At 42.7% G+C, this 8,237-nt stretch overlaps 1 pseudogene; it reads right to left on the minus strand.

Annotated features, from left to right (window-relative positions):
• Nucleotides 1-1,222: 1,222 nt before the first annotated feature.
• Nucleotides 1,223-7,018, minus strand: LOC4335861 (putative cellulose synthase-like protein H3; annotated as a pseudogene).
• Nucleotides 7,019-8,237: the final 1,219 nt, after the last annotated feature.

The raw sequence follows: 8,237 nt of genomic DNA on the forward strand, positions 1-8,237 counted from the left end.
AAATATATTAATATCATTTTCCGAAAGCAACTTTACTACTCCCTCCTTCCCAAATTGATCATCATGTAATAGAATTTAAAATTTCTCAAATTGATAATCATATAACTGCATGGACACGAATTTCATCGGAATACAATTAATATAATATGCGAGAATGTGTGCATGCTACGGTGTAATTGGCATAGGGTTTTAATTGATGCATGCATTGTGAGAGATTGTGTGCATGGTGTCTTGATTGATGTGATTTAAATGGTTCTTGGTCTTGGTACATAAACTTATATGATGATCAATTTGGGAAGGAGGGAGTATAGGAGATGGAATAGAATTTCAACCGAATACACGGTCACCAACCAAATACTCTTATATTTCTCCAGGGGCACATCAATAATACACATAGCGGGAACAACATTTTCCCCTCACAAACAAAACTTAGCCTAATCTCTAATGCCACATCAACATTGCAAATCATCATCCAATCAATTTATACATTTTCATTCACTTCCCTGCATGAAAAAACATGCCGAAACTGAATATCCCACAGTCGTGGCGGGTTTTCGTCGAATTGGAATCCTCGATGCGGCGAATTGAGAAAAGGTCAGCAGCGGTGGTGGCAGTGTCACCGCTGTGATATCACGGTGAGGGAAGGAATGTATGAGGCTAGAGGCTATGGACCCGGTGGCGACATCGCGCCCGCATCTCCATGATGAAACAAATGAGGACGGTATAGACTATAGAGGCACTCATCAAGAGGTGGTGGTGACACCTCATCGAGGGACAGAAGGGGTTGGGGATTGATGTATTCTATCTAGCAATTGGTTAGCCCAATCGTACCCATATGTAACCAAAAGTTATTTAGATTGATACCTGATACCTGGTGGTACGTTCTTAAGAATGGAAAAGCACTCGTATTTTTATAATAATGTACTTGTAGGTATTCGGAATAAAGAATTACTCTTTGTTTGGAACTTAGGGTCTCATCGTTTGCCCTAGAAAGAATTAGTTGTTACCAAAATTTAAATTTTGAAAATTAATTGTGGGGTTCATTTTAGGGTATTTTCAATATAGTTGTTTTCAGCATTGGCTTTTAAGTCGCAAATGACACATATGAAAGCTTTTACCTATAAATTATATTTTAATCTCTAATAAGTTGTTTTAGTATATAATCAGCTCTTAACCAACCGATGACGCTCTTAGTGGTTGAACTGCTATCTTATAGAACTCAGTTATGTTTACCAACAACACCACCAGCTGAAAGTGAAATACTCCATATGTTTATAGTTGTCGTCATTTGCTAAATGGAATTACAAACATATTGCTCAAATAATACATACATGAAACATGTTAAGCTGACTATGCTTACATGCTGAAACTAATTTCTATTGGAGCAGAACAGGAACAAGGCCACCAGCAAACTAGCCTTCAGCTTGACACTCCATGGGATACCATAGCTTCCCTTGCCCACTAGCCCTCTCACAAATGGCAATAAGCACAGTAGCAGCCATCCACAAGACATGAATTCACTTATACCCGGACCACCAGGCACGTCTTCTGTTGTCCCAAAAACTGCCCTCCATGTACCAATTGTGATTGCAACAATGTTCAACATTGTCAGCGCCGTAACGGGGATGAACACTGGTGATGCGTCAAAGGTGAATCTCTCCGGGTCAACCTCATCGTTTTGGCCATTGCCATCCGATGTGCTCTTCTCCTTACGGGTGACCTCGAACACAGTCTCGGAGAGGCCTATGGTCTTGAGGAGCACAGTAAAAAATGCTAGTAGCCATGCAGAGGCTGAAATGATCCGTTGCATTCTGTGGTTGTTCCACCAGGCACGTACAGAGAGCCCACATTCCATGTACTCCACGAAGTTGTATGTATTATAGGTCAAGAATAGTGCTAATGTGATGTTGAAACAATTTTCTGATGCCTATAGGAACAAGATATTACTGCATCACTTCTCTGCTCCCAACCAATTGGAAGTACTAAAAGAATTGTTCATGAATATGTAAAAGTTCTACAAATATTTGTACTACAAAAACTAATTAATACTTACAATTATATAAGCAATGTAAAGATAAGTATGGAGAGAGTACCTTTGACAAGAAGGATTGATTTGTGAGTAGGCAATAAGGAACCAACAATTCATAGCATAGCTCAACAAATCCCCTCACAGCCCACACATAAAGAGTCAGGTACGCAAGGCATTGTCGGAATTGGAGATGCTTGAATATGCTCAGAAGGAGTGGGTTATTCTGGCTTATGAGTATCTCAAACAAACCCGTTGCCCATCTCTTGAACTGGGTTAGGCAAGCTGGTCCACCCGTTGGTGCGCAGCCCAAGAATGCTGGTGGTTCGGTTTCCAACTTTGCAGATCTCCAACCTGCTGCATGGATCCGCTGCCCAGTCAAAATGTCTTCGGTCATTGATCCATAGGCCCAACCAACCTGTAGATATATGGAATGACTTGCTATGAAGCTTGTTTAAAAGTGTAGTGCATTGTAGCATAACCTACAAAAATATGACAAATGAAAGTTGTCTATACCTCCAGACCCCAATGTGTGCCACTCTCATAGTTGCAGGAAGAAACTTCTTTTGCAACCTCAATGTGACTTGATATATCTACTATTGGCTCACCGGACATATCCCCAGAAATGATGTACCGAGCTGATTCCTTCAACTCCTCTGAACTTTCAAACTTGAACTGAAGCTCCTTGTAAGATGGCGAACCTAGAGAAGCAAATTGAAAAGTCTCGCGATTTAGTTCTACTAGAATGATAAGACTAATGTTCTCCTGATAAGTGATAACCATCACATCACTGTGTATGCTCCAACTTCACCTGCGGCGCCCTCTCTTCCTACCACAATGGAGTCTGGTTCGATGCCGTAAATGGCTTTTCTACAGTGGAAGCAACCCGTTCCACCATAAAATAAGCCCTAAATCCCTGCAACCCCGCCTAGAAGTTTCTGAACACACGTACTGCAAAATTAGTCTAGTTTTTTTTCTATAGATAGAAATCTAGCATCTATATTCAGAAGTGGATATATAGTGTAGTTTTAATTGTTACTTTCAATTGGGTTACACAAAGATGTACTTTCAAACTTTCACTATAAGAATGGATAAGTGTTATCATTAATTAGTACTCCCTCCGTTTATTCACAATGTAAGTCATTCTAGCATTTTCCACATTCATATTTATGTTAATGAATCTAGACATATATATCTATCTAGATTCATTAAACATCAATATGAATGTGGAAAATGCTAAAATGACTTACATTGTGAAACGGAGGAAGTACTTCATATGTTTCATATGACAAGTCGCTTTGACTTTTTTAGTAAAATATTTTTAAGTTTAATCAAATTTATAGAAAAAATATAGTAATACTTTTTAAGGCAAACAAACATATTTGTAAAATATATTCAATGTTATATATAATGAAATGAATTTAGTGTAATTTGATGTTATAGATATTGTTAATTTTTTTTCTAGCTATAAATTTGGTCAAAACTAAAGAAGATTGATGAGGAAAAAAAATCAAAGCAGTTTATAATATGAAACGGAGGGAGGAATACACTGGTAGATGTATTATAACGGACAACCACTTGTGTACGCACGTACCTTGTAAATAACCTCCAGCTTGTTCCCGAAAGGATCGTCCTTGAGGTCGCCGTAGAAACTCTGCGGCACCTGAACGAACCCGCTGGAGATCTCGTCGTCGAACCCCAGCAGCAGGCACATCGCGTGGAGGACGACCTGGGGATCGTTCGCGAACATGTCGCAGTCCACGTTCAGCATGATCGGTGCGTTGGTCATCACGGCTGACACCCTCGTCTGCACACACAAGAGAGAGAAATGTACACATGTTTTCAGTACTAACGCACATCTCTGGGCTCGATCTGAATCTGACTCCCATTACATGTCGATCGAGCTAACAGTAGATATCAGTGCACTGATCGAGCTAGTACCAGGGCGTTCATGGCGCCGGCCTTGTAGTGATGGTGGTGTCCGGGGCTCTTCTCCCTTGAGACGTATATGAGATGCGGGAACCCTCCTTCTTCGCCTATCCTGTTCTTGCTGTTATTATCCCATATAACCTGATGATGATCTCCCCGATATGAGAAGTTCATGTCATGAGAGACAAGAAAGATTTGATGTAGTTCTGACATGATCAGTTTGAAAGCTAGCCATGTGGGGAATCGACCTTGACAATGGCGCGGTGGTTCGTCCTCTTGGCGTCCATGAACTCGGCGAACTCGCCGCCGCCTTGCCGCAGAAGGGTGGTCTCGTCGGCGTCCTCGATCCGACGGACTAGCTTGTCGTACTCACTCTAGAATTATACACAATCAATATGCCGTTAAAGATTAAAGTGCTAAAGAGATTCGATAATTTAACACGTTTTAAAATGTGTTTTGATTATTTAACATTTTGGACATTTTCATTTACTCAGATGGCCCCACATGTTATTCTCACAAGTATCAATTAAAATAATTGGGAAACGAAAGAAGTGTTAAATTATAAAATTTCTCTGTGTAAGCTGTGGTTATTTCTTTTTCTCCTTTGTCATTTTGGATGTTAGCATGTTCTCACTCTGGTCATAATATGTGTTGTTTTCGAATTCGTGTAGTAATATATGTTTAAACTTTGACCGTCAAATTCTATTTGAACGTTTCGGTTCTACTTTTGAATGTTGTATGGTTAATTAGATTTGTCCTGAATAAAAGTTTCAAAATGTTATATTAACTTGTATGTATCTTTTATAAGTTTTATACTTAGTAATAGTAACTGATAATTAATAGTCAAACTAGTGTCCCAGTGACTATGTCGTTGTTTAGCACATCACGTTGTGATACGCTAAAAAAATAGTTAGCACAGTTGTGCACCTAGCATACCAACAGGGACGAATCTGGACCTTGGGGCCTCGCGTAGCTCTATTCTTGACCCATAATGTTATGGGCTAGCTCAATTAAACCTGATCCGCCCCTAAATTTATTTAGAATAAATTTCACAGAACCCCACGTTATTGGGGTATCTATTAACTTCAGTTATTGTGATTTGTTTTAAGAAATCTCATATTTTAGAGTAAGATATTTCAAAAAAAAACCTATATTTATGTAAATACTCATATTTCATTATTACATTATTGTTTTTTTAATAAATTCACATTGTTGGCTCAAAATACACATTTCTCTTATCTAGTTTAATTGTTTTTTCAACTTTTCACCGCATACAAAACTCACCATAATCATAACCGATAATAATAAATGATAAAGCAGATAACGTGTATATATATGTATTTTAAAAAAGATCTCAAACATTTTTATACAATTAATATAGATAAATATATTAGTCGGATAGACGATATAAGCTTGTAGCTGAGTTTCATGAAACACTTTGCCCCTAAAACTTGAGGTTTCATGAAACAAATTGTAAAACCCGGGTTTTGCATTAAGGATGCCCCATAACCTTCGATTCTGTGAAATTTATTTCCCTCTATTTCAGGTTATAATACGTCTTGACTTTGGTCAAAGTCAAAGTATTTCAAGCTTAACTAAGTTTATAGACAAATATAACAATATTTATAATACTAAATTAGTTTAATCAAATCAATAATTGAATATATTTTCTTAATAAATTTGTTTTGGGTTGAAAATGTTAGAGCAAGGATAATAGTATAGCTCACTTTCTACTATTAGTCCATCTTAAAGCTAATATATATAATAGATTAGCTATAAGATTAGTTATAATTTTCTTCTCCTCTATCTATCTCTCACTTATATATTTAATGTATTTATCTTGAAACTTGTGTTAAGCTAGCTCTTGTATTAGAATCAATACTCTTGATTTTTTTTTTGTTACCTCTCTCCTCCACGTAAGCTTATAGTAGACTTATAGCTCATTATTATACTTGCTCTTACTATTTTTTTTTTCAACAAACTTGGTCAAACTTAAAGCAATTTAATTTTAACTAAAGTTAAAACGTCTTGTAACCTAAAAACTTTGGGGAGTATTTACTTATCCAGGGATAGCATAAAGCCTTACCTTCATGAATGTCCAATCGTCTAAGAACTTCCGGTCGGCCGGGCCGAACTCCGGCGCGGAGGCGAAGTACCGGAAGGGGGCCCTGACGGCGACGCCGTGCCGCCGGCAGAAGGGCACCCACGTCCTCGCGAACCCGGCGGCCTCCCGCAGCGCGTAGTACGTCACCGGCGAGCACCCGTCGTCAGAGACGTAGCAGGCCAGCCTTCGCCGCCGCCGGCGCCGCCGCCGCCCGGGTAGTAGTCGACGGCGAGCAGCGAGAGCACCTTGTTCACCGTCACCACCGGCGGCTCGAGCGCCGGGTCCGCCGTCGTCACGAACATGTCGACCGCCGGCAGCTCGTCGATCCTGCATCAAAGCACACTGTCTCCGCATGAGATCGAGATGGCCGGAGATGCACGACGACTTTCTAGGACGATGGGCGGCGCCACACCTTCCGGCGAGGTTCTCCGGGTAGGTGTCGAACCGGGCGGGGCTCCACTTGGCGTTCATGTTGAGCAGCCACACGAACGCGAACCACGCCTCGCAGGCGAACGCCACGCGCCACGCCGCGCCGCCGACGCCGCGCTCCTCGGCGTCGGCGGCGGTGGCGCGGCGGACGAGGAGGGCGAGGAGGAGGAAGAGTACGACGAAATTGGCCAGCATCCACGCCGTGCGCCGGATCGGCGCCCTCTCCTGCAGCTTCTTCTCCTCCTCCTCCTTCTCGCCGCTCGCCGCCGCCATTGTTACTGCTAACTAGCTTCGTCACCACTCGAGAAGTCGAGCTAGAAGCAGAGCTGCACGTCTCTCCTCTCCATATTTATACCGGCGTAGCTAGCACCTTCAATCAAATATCAATGGCAGCCATGGGTTTCTCTGGTTGCTCTTGCTCGATCGCTGGCGTTTGTCGCGTCTCCACGGGCGCCGTCGATGAACCGCCGCGTGACGACGTCGCGTCGAGAGAGAACGGCCGGCCGGCCGAGATCAATCATCGATGTCGAGTAATAATTAATTTCTCTTGGGGCGATCTGCACGGCCTGCATGCATGGCGTCACATCGTCTGGCCTAGCTCTAAAACGTAGCGATCCGATGACCAGAAAACGAGCAGTAATTACTGAGGGAGATGGATTAGCTGCGACATCCCCTTATCTCTTACTCCCTTCCTCCGTCATATTTTAAGTTATGTTCTGACGACTTTCTATGTCCATTGTATAATTGTTCGTCTTATTTAAAAAATTTATTAAAAGATTTAGAAAAACAAGTCACACATAAATAATATTCATGGTTTATCACCTAATAACAATAAAAAGACTAATCTTAAAAAATTAAAATAAAATGAATTGTCAAACGTTGAACGCAAAAACTCGCAACTGCACTTAAGATTAGGGGTGGAATCGAGCCGAGCCAGGCTTGGCTCGGCTTGGCTCGTGAAAGCTTGACAAAGAAGAGGATCGGCTTGGCTTGGCTTGATTAATGAAACGAGCTAAAATAGCAGCTCGGCTTGGCTCGTTTCAAAGCTCGAGCCAACTCGAGCCAGCTTGGTTCAGATACAGGCAATGAGGTGATGGACGGCATCAACGCCGTAGAGGACGGAGGCGGTAGACCGGCGGCGCTGGGAATGGAGGCGACAGGCTGGCGACGCTGTAGATGAGGGAGGCCGCGGACCGGCGGCGTTGGCCGCTAGGGATGGAGGCAGTGCCATAGGGGAGGGAGGCGGCGGACCGACAGTGTAGCGGAGGGAAGAGGCGCCACAGGGGAGGAAGGAGACGGTGCAGCGCAGCGCCTCGATGTCCTCATGCGGTCGCTGCGGACTCGCGGTCTCGCGTAGTGGGAAGGGGAGAAGACGGCTGCCTACGCGTGGGGTGGGTGGGAGACTGGGAGAATAGGTTAGGAACTTAGGGTTTTTGATGGGCCTTGGGCCACAACAGCGACAATAATGTGCTAGGCCATTTTTATGCAAAAAGCTTGACGAGCTGAACGAGCGGGTTGCGAGCTAGCTTGGGCTCAGCTCGATTTAGAAACGAGCTGCGTAGGCGGCTTGAGCTTGGCTCGTTTAGGTTTCAAGCCGAGCCGAGCTTTTGCGAGCTCGAACCAAGCCCGAGCCTGCTCACGAGCCCGAGCTTTTTGTCCACCCCTACTTAAGATGTTATAGAGTGGGTATATGCCATCTAAATAGTTATTATTTCTTTAAAACAGATTAATGAGAAATGTATCACTCCA

Source organism: Oryza sativa, chromosome 4, assembly GCF_034140825.1.
Source record: "Oryza sativa Japonica Group chromosome 4, ASM3414082v1".
Lineage (NCBI taxonomy): Eukaryota > Viridiplantae > Streptophyta > Magnoliopsida > Poales > Poaceae > Oryza > Oryza sativa.